The following is an 18,150-nucleotide window of genomic DNA, read 5'->3' as shown; positions in this document are numbered from 1 at the left end:
TGCTGCGGGCGGGCTTTCTCTAGTTGCGGCGAGGGGGGGCTCCTCTTCATTGTAGTGCACAGCCTTCTCATTGCCATGGCTTCTCTTGTTGAGGAGCACAGGCTCTAGGCACAAGGGCTTCAGTAGTCATGGCACGCGAGCTCAGTAGTTGTGGCTTGCGGGCTCTAGAGCGCAGGCTCAGTAGTTGTGGCATGTGGGCTCAGTAGTTGCGGCTCGTGGGCTGTAGAGCACAGGCTCAGTAGTTGTAGCGCATGGGCTTAGTTGCTCCGGGGCATGTGGGATCTTCCCAGACCAGGGCTCGAACCCGTGTCCCCTGACTTGGCAGGCGGCTTCTTAACCACTGAGCCACCAGGGAAGCCCCAACGCCCGTGTTTTAATGATAGATATTTATGTGAGGCTACAAAACTGGACTAATGGATCCAAGTTCATACTGGTTTTCACCATCAAGAGTATGATTTCATGCAACAAGAGGAACACCATGTCCAAGGGGCTGGAAAAATACGTCTTTGTGTCAAAGTCCTAGATAACACATCAAAAATCTTAAGGACATTGTTCCTCTATTTGGAAATCCTTCCTGTCAAGTGATGCTGTCAGGCCACTTTCGCATGCTCAGCTGAGTCGGTGGTTTCACAGTGATCCGTGGCCCAGGCAGACAGCACATGAAATGTCTCCCATTCAGTGAGGGCTCCCAAGTCCTCTATAAAAATCTCTTGGTTTCTCAGCTCATGATCTTCTATTAAGAGATGAGAGTCATGCTATAGGCAACATAGAATTTTGAACTGATAGTCACATGAGATGGTACATACAAAGGCCTTCACATCACACCTGGGACAAAGTTATTATGATAATAATAATAACTAATTTTCTCATGTAAGTGCATCCTTTTCATTAAATACTGGGAAATAAAACTCATGGAAAGTATCATTTTTAATAGGACTAATATGATCCTCCCACTAGTATAATCCCTGTAATTATCCTTTAAAATCACTTAGATCAACCATGACTGTTTATGGTTTATTCCTCCGCAAAGAAGGAACACACCTTTAATACTGTTGTAGTCTTATCTTTACACATTTTAAAACTCACATATTCAGCTTAGCTTCTCCAATGATAAACACAAGTCAGAAACACAAAGAGAATAAGTAGACAAAACACAGGAAGACGAAAACAAAAAAAGTCTGAAGAACAGGTAGACCTGGACCTAATGGGAGAAGATAAAATGAAACCAGATGGAGATTTTATACCTTTATTTTTGTTTCACTGAGTGGAGCAGACAGATAATCAAAAACATTTCCTCACTGTTACTTTTCTAATCTCCTCTGTCACCTTCCACCAAAATATTAGGCCAGACAGAGGCTCTCTGTGTTCCTCATCTTCTGTCATCTTCTGCTTTAGAGAAACGTATGTTTTTATGACCAAGCTCTGACATGATCACTGAAAGAAGCTGAGTAAATATTTTTAAGATAAGCCTGGAGATCTTACTGTCTCTAAATCATCAACGGACAAAAAGAGAGAGAGACAGGGAGAGGCAGTTTCCTATTCAAACATGCTGCTTAAGAGCTAATGGGAGTATTATTATGATTGATGGGCCAGAGTCTTTGTCTTCAGGAACACTTAATGGGGTAGGAACCGACCAATATTTACATTGGAGGTGAAGCCACGTTTTACTTCATCTGGGGTCAAATATTACCGAATGTGAAATACATTCTTCACGCTGACACTGCCTTCCTTTCAGCCCAAACTGGGTGTCTGAGAATCCCCCCAAATCTCCATTTGTAATACTCCCAAGCTTCAACGTTCAGTGACTAAGGAGAAGGATGGGGCTGCTTCAATTCTAGGGTGGGTGACTAATAAACTATAGGTGAGAAAAGCGTATAGTTCAAGTGCTGAAAAACTATAAATGCTGTACATGGGAGCAAGTACACAAGGCCTATTAAAGTAAAATGGTCTCCACATAGATCAAAACAGTGGGTCAAAGATGAAGACTTAGAGAAATAATAGCATAATAATTGCAATGTGGTTCTGTCATTAATGATTATGGCTGAAAAAAAAAAAAGGATGTTATGTATACAACCCTTCCAGCTGATAAACGGAAGATGATTTTCGTGTCCCAGTTGATATTCCAACATTGAGCACAGAGAAGTTTCAGGTCAGTGCATTCTTTTTCTTTCTGGTTTGTGACACTTGCATTTAAGTGAAGAGAACCAGGCAAATGTTTGAGATTAAACAGAAGGAGCATTCTAATGAGAGCTTGGAAGGTTTCTCAAGGCCAAATCCATGCTTTCCGTTTGATAACCAATTGCCTTAAGTAAAAGAGAATGGAGGCCAGCTCGGGACCAATGATGCTATCAGGTTCACTCCAGGACTGAAGATTGGCACCAAAGTCTTGCCTGTGTTCCTCCCTGCTTCAAATTCCTCCACTCCCATTTGTCTTTAAATCTACTCCAATCAGGGTTTTGCCTTCACCACTCTGTCAAAACTGCTTTCATCATAATCATCACTGACCTGCTTCATAAACCACAGCCAATTATTCATTTGATAAAGTTAACCATTCCCTTCTCCTGTGCTTCCAGAACATTATATTCACCTAGATTTCCTCCTGTCTTTCTGGGATTTTCCAGTGTCTTTGCTTGTTCTTCTCATCTCCCCCACCTCTAGATATAGGTGTGCTCAAGGGTCCCTTTGGGGGACTTCTTTTCCTTTCAGTCTACACTCACTCTCTCAGAAAAACTGACAATGCAGAAATTTATATCTCAGCCAAGATTTCTCCCCAGAAATCTAGACTCATACTTCCAGCTGCTTAAATGAAGTCTACTCTGGCACAGAGAGTAGAAATCTCAAACCAAGCCTGTCCCTTGTTGAACTTCCGATCTGCTCTCCAAAATCTTTCCTCCCTCAAATAATGACAAACTCCCCTGACTTTATTCTGCAGTGTCTAACCAGCTATGCAATCTACCCAGTGGTTTTTCGTTCCAATATATTTTGCACTTCTAAAATTTCTGTTTCTTTTTTTATGTAATTTCCATTTTGCTGGTGAAAGTCTAATTTTTTTCCTTTATTGTTTTCATATTTACTTTTAAATCCTTTAGCATGTTTATAATTGTTCTTTTAAAGCCTTTGTTTTCTAATTCCGTTATCTAATTTCTGAACGTATTTACATTTATTGATTTTTCTCTTGGTCAGGGCCACATTGCCCTGCTTCTTAGCAGGTCTCCTTATTTTTATTACGATGTCTTCCTTGCTGGGATTTTCTTACTGTTTATTCTGTCTGATGCTTATCGAACTTCTTGGATTCATTTATATTTTTCAGCAAATTTGGAAAGAAGTTTACCACGAATGCATACTGGACATATAGATACTAAGTTCTTGAGTATTTGGATTTTGTTTCCTCGTTATTGAGTTTTGTTCTGGAAGGAGTTAACTTACTTTCATATCATTTTGATAATTTTAAGGTGTGTCTTTGGGCTTGCCTGGGAGTGTGTCTTGCTATGCCCTTCTAATGTGTGGACTCAAATCTACTGAATGTCCATGATGTTCAACAAAATCTCTTGACTCTAGTTGGTAGGAAATTAAAGGTTTCACAGCCCTGTTCAAGCTCTAATCATTGCTTACCTCAGCTCCACAGAAACTTTTCCTTGCTCAGTAGTTGTTCTTAGTCCAGGCTCCTGGAGCATCAGCTCACACGTGTACAACTTAGGATTCTTCAAATACTCAGTAGGATCCTAGGCAGATTTCAGGAGCTCCTTCCTGGCACAGTTCTTTCCCACTACTTCTCTGCCCTACAAATTCCCGCTGTGCATCAGGAGCCCTGCACTCCATCTCTCTCTGCAACTTAGCCAGACCGCTGTTTTCTGATGGAGCGTCTCCTTCCTGCACTGCGGTGCAGAAAAATGTCTCTAGACCGAAAGCTGGAGCACCCAAGGCTCTCATCTCATCCACCTCCTTCTCTCAGGCATCACAGAACTGCACCACATGACCCAACATCTAGAAACAGCCATTTCGTATATTTTGCCAGGTTTTATGGTTGTTTCTAGTGGGAGGATTAATGCAGTGCAGTCACTCCATCATGGCCAGAAGCTGGACTCTCTCCTTTGTTTTTTCATTCTCAGTTTCTGTTGTCAGTTTTATAATTCCACCTTCTTCTTAAAAGTTCTTCAGGGTGTTACCTTTGGCCTTCTCATTTGATTCATTCTCTAGGATGACCTCATCTGCTCTGTGGCTTCAATTATGAATATGCTAAGGACACCTTACATCTACATCTTCTTGCCAGGTTTCTCTTTCCTATGATTCTGAATATGATAGTCAATTGTCTCTTGGACCTTACCAATCAGTATCTTCAAGTCAATGTCCAAAACTGAATTCGTCATCTCTCTCCACAATGGCCTTTCTTCCTGTTTTCCTTATTGCAATGATCAGAGTTACACCATCCACTGGACATGCAAACCAGAAATCGGGTTTATCCCAGCCTCCTACTTCTTTCTGAGTCCTTACATCTAGTCAGTTAACAAGCCCCACGCATTCTACTTCTTGAATATTTCTCAAAACCACATCCTTGTTTCCTTAAAAAACTAAAAATAGAACTACCATATGACCCAGCAATCTCACTCCTGGGCATATACCCAGAGAAAGCCATAATTCGAAAACATAAATGCACCCCAATGTTCACTGCAGCACTATTTACAATAGCCAAGACATGAAAGCAACCTAGATGTCCATCAACAGAGGAATGGATAAAGAAGATGGGGTACATATATGCGAAGGAATATTACTCAGCCATAAAAAAGAACAAAATAATGCCATTTGCAGCAACATGGATGGACCTAGAAATTGTCATACTGAGTGAAGTAAGTCAGACACAGAAAGACAAATGTCGTATATCACTTATATGTGGAATCTAAAAAGAAGGGTACAAATGAATTTATTTACAAAACAGAAGTAGAGTCACAGATGTAGAAAACAAACTTATGGTTACCAGGGGATAAGTGGGAGGAGGGATAAATTGGGAGATTGGGATTGACATATACACACTACACTATATAAAATAGATAAGCAATAAGGACCTACGGTATAGCACAGGGAACTCTTCTCAATACTCTGTAATGGCTTGTATGGGAAAAGAATCTAAAAAAAAGTGGATATAGGTATATGTATAATGGAATCACTTTGCTGTATACCTGAAACTAACACAACATTGGAAATCAACTCTACTCCAATAAAAATTCAAACCCCCCCCACCACCTTTCTCTCTATCCTCAGTACACTATGCAGATGCTCCTAATTTCTCCCATACATCACTGCAGAATTCTCCTAAGAACTCTTATAGAGCATTTACTATATGCCAGGCACTATATTACTGTATAGGTAAGTACTATTATTATTACAGATGAAAAAAAAAACTGGATCAAAGAGAGAATTTCTTCAAGGGTTGCACTGTTATTACTCGGAAGAGCTAGAATTTAGATCTAGGATTTAGATTCTATCCTCCAGAATCTTTGGTCTTAACCACGAGTCTATACTGCTTCTCAAACTGACTTTTTAACCTCTGTATCACAAATCTATAAGAAACTGACACTGACTTTTATTAAGTGTGGATTTGATCATTCCTGTCCTCTACTTAAAATCTTTCAGTATATTTTCATCTTCAAGGTAAAATCTAAACACTAAATTCTCTGTGTACTCTGTTCATCCGAGAACAAGAAAGTCCTCCCTTCCTATCCATTTTTCTTTGATATAGTTAAGCTCTTTTCATTATAAAATCACTGCTTACGTGTCCACTTTTGGGGAAATATTTCTTCACACCTTTTCTCTTACCCATGTCTAGGTTTCAAACTCAGGCTTCGTGTTCCCTTAAGAGGTAAGTTTATTGATATCTTACTATTTATCTCACGATTTCAATCATCTGCTAGATCATGAGCTGTCTCTTCTGCATTCTGTTCCCAATGTTAGCACATTGGGAACAGTATTTGACACATTCTAAGTGTCCATTAAATACTTGAATGAATGATTGAATGAATACAAAAATGTGTAAACCCAGGTGCATTCATCCTAACTCAAACCTCTACGAAGCCTTGATGTTACCACTAATTGAAGTGCTAGAAACAGTGAATAGAGATTCCTTTCCATGAAAACAATGAATCACCCTCAGATGAATTGCTTTTAGATTTCAAAATGCCAGCTTCTTGACCTTCGGGGTATTTGAATGGCATTATATCATTAATTCTTCACAGAGAAGCATTTGTAGTGACAGAATACTTAAGAGTAAACAATTAGGTCTTCTAGTAGCAAATCATCTTTAAAAATGAAGGAGGAGATGACAAATGGTCATGGTGATTTCTCCTCATATACAGAAAGGTTTGGGAAGCAACCACGAAAGTATTTCTAGTAACAGGTACATTGTCCATCTATATCTGTCTAAAAAATGCTAAAACCCTGGTGTACAATTCTAAGTCATGGTCTGAAATCCAGCCTTAGATAAAATTTAAATCTGTATGGTTTACACAACTTACTATTTCCCCCGCCCCTACTTTTTCCTGCTTCTTTACCACTTTGACCCTGGAAGTATAGTATTTCCGTTCTGTGCCCATATCCACGTCATCTAGAAAAGCTCAGGAATTCATCTGGCCAAAGAATTTGTAAATTTAAAGTTTTTAATTTTTTTTAAAAAAAGTGTTTCTCTAGGAGATGAAATAGGATTCAGGTCTGTAACTTCTATTTAGACATAATGTTCCTACAAGGGAAATTCAGCCAGTGGGGAACAAAAAAATAAATTGTCCTCTGCTTACCTCTCCTCACACATTACTTTGTTTGTTTTGAACATGAGAGAATAACTATATGTGCTAGGAAATTGCCCTGATGAATCCTTTTTTTTTTCACAGTGATATCCATCCCCAACAATTTCTTACCGTTTATAACAGTTTGTTATTGATACTAATCTTGGGATCTCCAGGCTGTGACACCAACTGTCTAGGGAAGGTAATTGGATTTGGTTTCTGAAATCCTGTGGTTCAGTGCGACGTACTGACAAAGCTGGTTTCTCCTGAAGATCGTGGTGATCTCTGCTCTGTCTCCACTCACTAGACATACAGGAGTCTTTGCTAACATCTTGTCTCATGTCCTCTTCTATGCATTGGCTTTTGCTCTTGCCCATGGTTTTTGGACGTGTTGAAATATAAAATCAGAGAGAGCAAAGGTCAACACTCACGAGAGAGGCTTCAAACAATTCTTTCTGTGAAAAAAAAAAGAAAAAATGTTGGGCTGGTAGCAACGAGCATCGAGACAAATGGCTCTAAGTTCAATGAGCATCCGACACAGCATCCGTCTCTTTCTTTCTTTTTTTTTAGTTTATTTATTTATTTCTGGCAGCATTGGGTCTACACTGCTGCGCGCGGGCTTTCTCTAGCTGCAGTGAGCGGGGGCTCCTCTGCATTGGGGTGTGCGGGCTTCTCATTGCAGTGGCTTCTCTTGTTGTGGAGCACGGGCTCTAGGCACACGGGCTCAGTAGTTGTGGCACATGGGCTTAGTTGCTCCGCGGCATGTGGGATCTTCCAGGACCCGGGCTCGAACCCGTGTCCCCCGCATTGGCAGGCGGATTCTTAACCACTGCGCCACCAGGGAAGCCCAGCATCCATCTCTTTCTACATTTCTTAATGAAAGTCAAGTGGGAGATACAAAGTCATATTGCCGTGATTTCTCGTATAAGCTCGATTGAATCCAACCTTCCTGATAAGTCGTATCTTCTCTCTGTCTCTGGTGCTCACTCTGTCTGCTGTACACGCGCGCACACATGCACACACACACTAGGCACTGTCTCCTTCTCTTTCCCGCCACGGTATGCAGAGTTTCAGTGTTCGGCAGTGTGCTGGACGTTTGTACATTTCCCTCCTCTCTTAAGCATGTGTGTGATAATGAGATGATCGCAGATATGAAACTTTAAACAATCATCACAAACCTTGTCCAGCCCTGTAGAACCAAGAGTGACCCTTTACTATCCCTCTGTGTTATGGTTCCATAAACACAACTTGTATTGATGGTAAAGATGTTATCGCTGCCTTTGGAGTAAAAATATGTTATGGCCTTTTGGGTTTATAGAGAGAACCTAAGGAGTCAATACAAGCGTGTGAAAATATGCTCTTGTTTCGGACACTGGCTAGGTAGTTATTCCACAAGATGAGTAGGTATGTCTCCTGTGATAGTTTGAGTATACTGATTACCTCAGAGAATATACTTACTAGCTTTAATAAAGAGACAGTGGTTATAGCAAAGGAATTTCACCCTTTATTGCCCTACTAAAGGGCTTCTCCTGGCACAGTGGAAGCTGGCTTCATCCGTAGCAAATTGCTCAGGACTGTCTCTTATCTGTTCCAAAGAGAAAGAATTGGCTCATACCTACTGCCCTTTTTTTTTTCAGTGCATTCACATTTTATTTTCAGAGCTACTGTGAGCTATTCGGAGCTACTTTTGGTCAGCAATTCTAAAACCAAACAAATGCAAATTCCATAATTTATATGTACAATATTATAATGAATGGTGTGTGTGTATTTGTCAAATGCGGGAGTTTTTGCGCAGGATCAGATATGCCTCACGTATATATATACGTTTGGGGCTGAAATTCAGAAGACAAGGGTTCTAGTGGTGGCCCTGTTACTTTATGTGTGTGACTCTGAGAAAATTCCTTAAATTTCATTTAATGCAATGTCTTTTCTGTAAAGTGAAGGGGTTGGACTCCTACTTCCCTTCCAGTTCCCAAGTTCTTTTCTACACAGCCCTTCAGAGTTTGTCAAAAGTTGTGATATGTTTATGGCACAGGTAAGGCCTGTATCATATAATCTAAACATAGACTGTCTTAAGTCATACTCAGTTATGTTGTATTAAATCCTTAAAAGCCAAGTTTATCTAGATTCACCTTCCTCTTTCTATCTGAACCCGTAATTATAGGATTCTAATGCTGTGGAGCCAACTTACTCCCAGCCCTCATTTTGGTCACAAGGTGTAACGTAATCCTCTCAAACTGTGCAGCACTAAAAATCACACGAAGCCTGAAAAATGCCAAAACAAACATGTTTTTAACAGATTCAGGGAAAGCAGAAAGAAAGTGGTGTTTTCCCCAGGAAACCGTCCGCACTCTCCGAAGCCAGTTACAGCAGCTTTGTTCGGGCCTGGCCTTCTGACGATCAAATGGAACCACTTGGCTCGAAGGAGAATTCTGAAGTCGCTGGAGAAGAGGCTGGGAGGAAGTTCTCCTTGCTGAGGTGGAGGCTACAGCAGTGCCGAGATTTCAATCATTTTCCCCTTCAGTCTCTTAAGGGATGTTTCCTAGTCCACGGGGCTGATTTATAGTCTGTTGTTTTAACAACCACACCTCTCCTCCCAAGGGTCAAGTGCCTGGTTGGAAGAGAACACCGACACAATTTATTTTATTCCGTGGTTCACTCCCGAGTCAAGCTGGTGAATGAGCTAGAAGTGAGTTGGTGCCTAAAGATCTGTGAGTGTTTATATGTGGGATGTTATTCACACAGTGGACAGACTTCAGCCAGAAGGTCATTTTGCGTATGTTTGTGTGGGTGTAGAGCATGTCACTTTCGTCTAGATATTTGCAGTACAGAATTTTGAAAGAATTTATTTGGAAAATTATGGTGTAAGAAGACACACTTGAAAAGAAGCCTAAAGATAAAATATAATCATTAAAAATAGTCAACAGTGAACCCCTAGTTCTGCACGTGCCTTATTTATTTATTTTTTTAAAATAAATTTATTTATTTATTTTTGGCTGTGTTGGGTCTTCGTTGCTGCGCACAGGCTTTCTCTAGTTGCGGTGAGTGGGGGCTACTCTTTGTTGCGGTGCGAGGGCTTCTCACTGTGGTGGCTTCTCTTGTTGCAGGGCACGGGCTCTAGGCGGGCTTCGGTAGTTGTGGTTCGCAGGCTCTAGAGCGCAGGCTCAGTAGTTGTGGCGCGCGGGTTTAGTTGCTCCACGGCATGTGGGATCTTCCCGGACCAGGGCTCGAACCCGTGTCCCCTGCACTGGCAGGCGGATTCTTAACCACTGTGCCACCAGGGAAGTCCCTGTACGTGCCTTATTTATTCCATGGGTAATTCAGAGCACATTTATAAATGTTCCTTTGCCTTCTGTCAGTTTCCCCGGTCACCGGAGGTCACTTCTCCCTTGTCTGCCTTTCCCACCCAGCCGCCCCTATCCCAATATACAGCTGGTACATGCTTAGTGAATGAAATTCATTTTAACATTAACATAAGTTGGAAGGGAAATCGAGTATCCAAAAATATATGCTTTGCACGCATAAACAACTTTTGAATTGTCTTCTGTTCGTCATTTTCTCCATCAACGCTCCTCTCCACTTATACAGGTAAATAAAAATCAGTGTAGATAAGGGTGTGTGTCTGTGCCAGTGTGCGCGTGAAGATGGATTACACTGTTCAGGAGTTCAGTACTGGAAAAGTACACATTTAATACTAAGCATTTAAAACCATATATGAAGAAAGGACAGGGGAAATCACTCCTCCAAGGGAATTTTTCCTCTTTTCCCAACTGTTCCACATAAAAGGTGCCCCAGGGCTTCCCTGGTGGCGCAGTGGTTGAGAGTCCACCTGCCGATGCAGGGGACACAGGTTCGTGCCCCGGTCCGGGAAGATCCCACGTGCCGCGGAGCGGCTGGGCCCGTGAGCCATGGCCGCTGAGCCTGCGCGTCCGGAGCCTGTGCTCCGCAACGGCAGAGGCCACAACAGTGAGAGGCCTGCGTACCGCAAAAAAAAAAAAAAAAAAAAAAAAAAAAAAAAAAAGATGCCCCAAAGATACTGTTGAATAAATGATTGAATGGGTGAATGATTATCCAAATGAATGATTTAATGAATGAATTCTGTAGCAGCTGATGATGGTGTACCATCCAGAGTATGCCTACCTACAAGACTTTTGCTACAGAAACTAATACCCAGAAGTGAGATCTGTGAGACAAGTTTGTAGGCAACTTGATTTGTTCTTGCTGCTTAGGATATGGAAACTAAGCAAAGGAAACCAACCTATTTTTTATAATTAATTTTTATTGGAGTATAGTTGCTTTCCAGTATTGCATTAGTTTCTACTACACAGCAAAGTGAATCAGCTATACGTATACATATATCCCCTCTGTTCTGGAAGGAAACAAACCTATTAAGTTTCCTTCCATTAACTGAAGGGAGGAAGGTGATGAATTGTGAAGCTTTCTTCGAACACATGCAAAAATCTGATAGAAGTGGGAAATTGAAGAACACAGACTAACGCTAAAGACAATATACTTATTTCAATATAGTTAAGTAACACTGCAAATCTAATTAAACCCCCAGCGCATGGAGCCTTAGGTTAAGAGACAAAGGTGCGTGTGCACACCAGACTCACCTGGAGTTTGTGTTTCCTCTGATTCTTCCATATCCCTATCAAGGCATCACTCAGCCCTGAGTTGAGCAACTGAACCACCTGAGAGCCTGCAGTGTCTAATCTTATAATTCGAGAACACTGATGGTGAAATTCTCAGAAAATATGTATTGACACTCTGATTGAGACATGATTTTGAGCTCAGCTGCCTGTGGTTCTGCTTTTGTTTTGTTTCGTTTTGTTTTCTTCTGCCTACTCCTCCGCAGTGTCAGCTAGATAAATCAATACGCGTTGTACTTGCCAAATGGGAAGTTATCAAGAAAGAAGCTGGCCTTCCCGTTTGTTGCAGATTGCCCCATTCAGGATCAGCTAGCCCAGGCAGGATTTGTCCTGACTGGCTTGCAGAATTACCAGTATCCCTTTCCCGCCTGCATCCCTTAGTATTTCCACTACCAGGAAGGAAATAACCACACTCTTTGCAAAAGATTAAGATGCTCATTTTACTATGTAAAATATGTCTCAATGTCACAATCATTGCTGAAATAGAAGTATAAAATGAGAAGAATCATTTCCTCTTTGTTTCATGAGTTGAACTTTTGATGTTCTTGGCCAAGGAGGGGGAAGGGTTTGCAGAAAAAGAAAACGCCTTTCAAGGTAGAATATATATATATATATACACAATTGATATTACTCAGCCATAAAAAAGAATGAAATAATGCCATTTCCCATTTGAGGCAACATGGATGGACCTAGAGATTATCATACTAAGTGAAGTAAACCAGACAGAGAAAGACAAATATATGATATCGCTTATATGTGGAATCTAAAAAAGAAATGATACAAATGAACTCATATACAAAAGGGAAATAAACCCACAGGCATAGAAAACAAACTTATGGTCACCAAAGGGGAAAGGGGGGCAGGGATAAATTAGGAGTTTGGGATTAACATATACACACTGCTATATCTAAAATAGATAACCAACAAGGACCCACTGCATAGCACAGGGAACCATAGTCAATATTGTGTCATAGCCTATAATGGAAAAGAATCTGAAAAAGAATATATATATATAGGTATATAGTTTTATATACCTATATATATATATATAAAACTGAGTCACTTTGCTGTACACCCAAAACTAACACAACATGGTAAATCAACTATACTTCAATAACAAAATACAAAGGATATAAAAAACAAAACATAAAATAAGCAAAAAGAAGAAAACTGCTTTTAGTAGAGGTTACTGGAGGCAGGCTTGTTTTACTTCAATTCTGTTTATTTTACTTTTCTCTCTTTTCAATTCTGGGAAGGAAATAAGCAATTGTTGTCTTAAAGATTAAATGTCATGATGTTTTAATGCCATTGGTTTCTGATAAATAACTTGTTGCTGAGGACGGAGGTTGCTGGAAGACTCTCCCAGAATCAATTCCATATAAGCCCAGAACTGGTTGAGCAGAGCCCCAGCCTTGATGTGGGTTGGATCATTTTTTTGTCTGAGGCTAAACTGCCTTCTTAGTTCCTTAAAAAAAAAAAAGTACTGATTTAAGGAGACTGATGCTGTGTCATCACTCCTCAAGTGCTTAAAATAAATAGTTAAAATTCAGGCAGTGTGCTGAGGGGTACCTGTGCTGACATTGTATAAAAGAAGAAGCTGGATATAGCTTGTGTATTTGTATGAAAAGGAGACCAAGGGGGCTCCAAAATTGAACCCAACTGAATTGCCCATAGCCCTGTTTGGATAACTAAATAATAGATGATTTCTGTTATTGCTTTTGTCACATACTTTATATTCCTAATACGTAGAGTATGTTTTGGAAGCTCCCTTTGGATGCAGGCAATAAAGAGCTCTTTATCTTGTTGCTGATTTTCAGATGCTACAATTTCAGGGAGAGGAAGAATGGTATGTCCATGCATGGTGTATACGATGTATAAGACAGTATGGAAGATGAACTTCAAAATCACTCAAGGGAAATGACCCTATTTTTCCACATTGATCCATGTATAATCACAGCTGACCTCCTCAAGTAATGCCATGATCAAGTGCTAATTTTGTAGTGAAATATGATGCCACCAACCTCAATGGCAGAATGGCCACAAAAAATAAACTAATCCCTGATTAAAGACTAACGTTAGGAGACAAATTCTTACCATCCAGCCTGGTCTAACTTTACCCAGTGGGGCTTTTGTAGAGGGATATAGGTGATTAAACTTTAAGCAGTTTGGAACTTTATACGAAAATAAGCAAAGACTGAGTGAAAGCATGTTAATGGCTCAAAATAAATTTTCTTCACATTTGAAAAAAACAGAGCACTATCTATAAACCTGTCTTAAGTGGCAGAGTTTTATGTGAGGAGGTGAATAATATAATTCCAGATCTTACATATTTATTCCCTGGCTTAAAAACATAGGCATAAAAATCATTCATTATAATAAGCATCTTAATTAAATATATATTAAATAATTAAATAATTATAGTTGCTTGATCAGATAGTCAGAAGAACAGACTGTTTCCTTTTCTTCCTGGAAAATTATGTGCCTTTATTCTTTGTGATTTTAAGAAATTGGAAAAAAAATGTCAGATTCAGTGTGAGGCAGGTAGATGTACTCCAGTTGCATTTGGATTAGTTATCATTGGCTGCTACTGGTTTAAAAAGTCCGGCCTTCAAAACCACTAGCAAGAGAGCAGCTCGTGTAATCTAATTTAGATTTAGGGAAAAGTAGGAAACCAGTGGGTTTCAGAAATACAGGCGTCTAATGATTTTACCAAGGCTGAGCTTAAATTATATAAGATTGTCATCAGAGTCAATGCTAACAGAAATTCGAAAACCACTAGTTTAGTCCCATGAAATTTTTCTATGGTTGATTAAATGAGACCCAATTAGCAATTGAGGTTGTGTGTCATAGTTACAAATATATCTTGACTTGGCTTTATACATTGTATTGAATACTTGGGTTCTTGCTACGTTGTTCAGGTACATGAGTTCGGAAACGGCCAGAAGAGAGAGAGACAGAGAGAGGGAGAAAGAAACACACAATAGCCCCACACACCGAGAACATTCACAGAGGGCATATGATAACCAATGCTGGCTTAGGAAAGTGTTGATAAATGTGTGCCCTGTTTGGTGAACCACAGAAGAGAACAAACAATAACACTGTGTTATGTAAACTACAGTGACTTCAACAAGCAAGTCTAGACAATTCAGGGACAGGGTCCTCAGATTTTGGGTCTTATTGAATAACTGTGATTGGCACTCAAGGATTCAGCGGGAATACTGCTACACGTGGTTGTGTGATACAAATGAACTTGTTTACAAAACAGAAACAGACTCACAGACGCAGAAAATAAACTAACAGTTATCAAAGGGGGAAGGAGCGGGGGAGGGATAAAGTAGGAGTTTGGGATTAACATATACACACTATTATATATAAAATAGATAAGCAACAAGGACCTTCTGTATAGCACAGGGCACTATAGTCAATCTCTTGTGATAACCTATAATGGAAAAGGATCTGAAAAAGAATATGTGTGTGTGTGTGTGTGTGTGTGTGTGTGTGTGTGTGTGTGTGTGTATAGAATTGAATCACTTTGTTGTACATCTGAAACTAATGCAATATTGTAAATCAACTATACTTCAATTAAAAAAAAAGAGTTACCGTGGATTGAATGAGATGCGTAAAGCTCTGAGCACTGTGCACTCAACGTGTAGCTATTATGATTCTTGCTCCCAAGATTCCTGGGATGGAATGTGGCTTGTTTAAAAAAAAAAAGAAGTGAGAGGAAAGGTCTAGTCCTGGGGAATGGAAAAAAATGAAATTTTAGTTCCTTATGACTCACTGACCACCAGGGAGCCATTTACAACTTATCTGTATGTTAGCAATGAGAAGTATGTCTGTCCTCTCCCCCCAGCAAATGGCTGTTAGGATAAGCTGATGCAAAAGGAAAAACCCTGTCCCTCTGGGTAGAGAGTTTTTACTCTATTTAAGATAAATCTGAGTAAGCACATCTGTTTAACAGTTTACTTTACCGTTTAAATGCCAGCTGTAAACATAAACACGTAGCCCCAAATAAAAGTGTTTACATGTGGGCATCACCCTCATCATTTTTAACGTCATTCATATAATGTGTTAGGGGTTATCAGTACTGTCATTTACTTGCGAACCCAGGGGAAATCTGACTGACTTAGCTTAAGTTTATTTGGTGTTGTTATTCATCCTTCATTTATTTATTTACTTTTTGACTCTGCTTGGTTAAAAAATGTGAGTGATTACAACCAAGAAAAGTCCATGAGTTTGCGGGAATAGGTATAGCATTGGAATTATTTGCAAAGTGAGTACTGAGGGGACCAGCTGATTTAAAAAGGAGAGGCAGGCTTTTGAGCTGTCTCAAGGCCTGCATTTGCAATAACAAGGCCTGCATTTGCATAACAAGCCCTGAGTTTTACACTCCCCTGGGTTTTTGTGGAAAGGGGGTACTGAAGTAATTTCTTATCCTGCACTCCCTTTCCCACCCCCAACTCTAAGCACTGTAAAATGAAGCATGCGTTGTACAGATGATTGTGTCTTCCTGAGATTCCTGTTCTGAAGACAAGTGCCTCAGTCAAAGGCCTTTAGGGGAAATAGAAAGACTGAGATCAACAATGCAATTTTCTGTGAAACTTGAATATTCTTTGTGAATTGACGTCTTTTCAGGCCCAAAGCATTTCTATATCATCCATATAATTTTATTAGGAAAAAGAAGAGCTGGAGAAGATTTTCTCAGGAAATATCAAGACATCAGTATGAACGGAAAGCGTCTAAACCAGAACCTATTCATGTAAGGATGTGGTGCATCACACCTACAGAGCATCTCCCCAGATACGATGAAACTCTTATTTGGGATGAAGATGAGTCCGCGCTGGTTTGGCAGTGGCCTCTATGCAGGAATCCATGCTAAATTCAATAAATCCTTCACAAAATAATTACAGAAGACCCAGGCGATTTGATTTGCTGTTATCAATTTGGAACTTTGATCTCTATTTTTATGAAATGCTGTTCCGTAACATATTACCACAGTCATCCTTTCTACTCAAGCTGAGGGTTAAATATTTTCTAAAGGATATTTTAAAGGCAAGCAGAAAATCTATGATGGGAAATTACAAAGGTAGACACCTCTGTCATAGGAACTCGTGAACGGCACTGCCCTTAGATTTGGGTGAGATCAGCCAGCCCCGTGCCAAGGTCATACTTTAGAAGATGCCATTCTGTCCCTGGTCTGTATGTATCCCTCTCCACGGAGCAAGGAGTAAGGAATAGGATAGGCTCCCTAGTAACTATGCTTCCCTTCTAGACTATATTCTGAGTATCCAGAACCATGGAATTTCCTGCCCAAGATAGGTTTGGCCTGCTTCCAGACCAGTCCTCATGAGGTCATCCCCCAGACGTATAATCCTAGGTCCAAGGAGCAGAAGATGTTGGGGAGTGTGGAAGGATCTTAGACCTCATAGGTGGGTATCTACATACACACCTGGAAGCCCCTCCATGGCTCAGGTCAGAAGCAGGAGTAGTTAGAGATGGGGGTACAGGCTTTGGACCAGGTCCTGGGGACTGGTGTTTTCTCACTCTCAAATGCCAGTGAGAAACTCCAAAGATTCTGAAAATTCTAAATTCAAACTCAGCTCTCCAGGTCATAAAGCAGCTGTATTTGTCAAGAGAGTAGAATACAAAATGTCTAACTGAATGGTTTTTTAGCGCAGTTTATGATTTAAATAGTTAGACATATGGTACATGGCTCTTGATTTTAACTCTTAGCCTGGATCCCACAAATGTTAGGAAACTGCCTTCTTCTTATCTGTATTTGTCTTTGATCCAAGGGAGTTGCTGGTGCATTCAGAGGGATGCTAGACCAACCTGAAGGCTTAGAGGGGCTGGAATCGGCCAAATGCCCACATTTCACGAACACTAGTGGTCCCTATCTATATCTCCCAAATAAAATACAAGAGAAAGGATAGCTTGGCTCCTAGGTACTGGGGCAGCCATATTGTCTAGTCCTGTGTCTCCAACTCAGTGTCTATAGATAATAAGAATATCTATTGATGGTAGGGATACAAAACAGATTTACATATTCCCAATGGTATTTTTTCATCTCATTCCTGAAAACCAGAGATTGATTTTGTGTTAGTATAGCCTTCTCTAATCTAGCGCCAAAATTCACGAGCGCTAGCGTCTATCGCAGGTGGCTGAAAATGTCTTAAAGAATTTGGGGGATGTTTTCCCCGATTTTGAACATCATTTGTAAACATTTCAAAGTGCTCTTTATCTTTGAGGTTATTCATTAACATTCCTTTCTCCTATAAGAGTCCTGAAATCCGCATGTGTGATGATAATTATTCTCGATGTCACCTTATGAAATGAAGCAATGGAGTCCAGAGACATAACAGTACTGATGGATGGTTTCTCCACTGAGCACTACCCCTCATCTTCCTGTTTGCTCTGGCAGAGAACGATTTAACGGGCCAGCTCAATTCCCTGGGAGTGATTTTAGTTTGCAAGGGAAAGGAGTAGCCCGTGAACTTGCCTGCGTGTCTATTAATATGTTCAAAACACAGGCTCTCCATCCTTGCTTTGTATCGCGTTGTCAGTGCACAGTACACTCCAGACTGATGTCGTGCATGAGACACGTGACCTGCCCCGCTTTTGCGCAGCCCCTTAGAACAGTCAGCATTCATTTTGCAGCGTAAAGAACAGAATCGATACTAGCACTGGAAATAGTCCCGTCACGTTGCTTGCGCTGGATTGAGCAGATAATC

General features: G+C 40.4%; 1 protein-coding gene across 2 annotated transcripts in view; it reads right to left on the bottom strand.

The window, feature by feature from the left end:
- Positions 1-7,535: 7,535 nt before the first annotated feature.
- Positions 7,536-18,150, bottom strand: part of KCNJ2 (potassium inwardly rectifying channel subfamily J member 2) — a 53,742-nt gene continuing 43,127 nt past the window's right edge. For both annotated transcript variants that reach the window (XR_003427512.1, XR_003427511.1), the window contains exon 4: positions 7,536-9,381. The gene's annotated coding sequence lies outside the window, so the exon portion shown is untranslated. The remainder of the gene's footprint in view (positions 9,382-18,150) is intronic.

This window comes from Aethalodelphis obliquidens, unplaced genomic scaffold, assembly GCF_003676395.1.
Source record: "Aethalodelphis obliquidens isolate GAN/ISIS:26980383/991018 unplaced genomic scaffold, ASM367639v1 scaffold44, whole genome shotgun sequence".
NCBI lineage: Eukaryota > Metazoa > Chordata > Mammalia > Artiodactyla > Delphinidae > Aethalodelphis > Aethalodelphis obliquidens.
The sequence above is the reverse complement of the archived record's forward strand: the minus strand, read 5'-3'. Positions and strand labels throughout refer to the sequence as shown.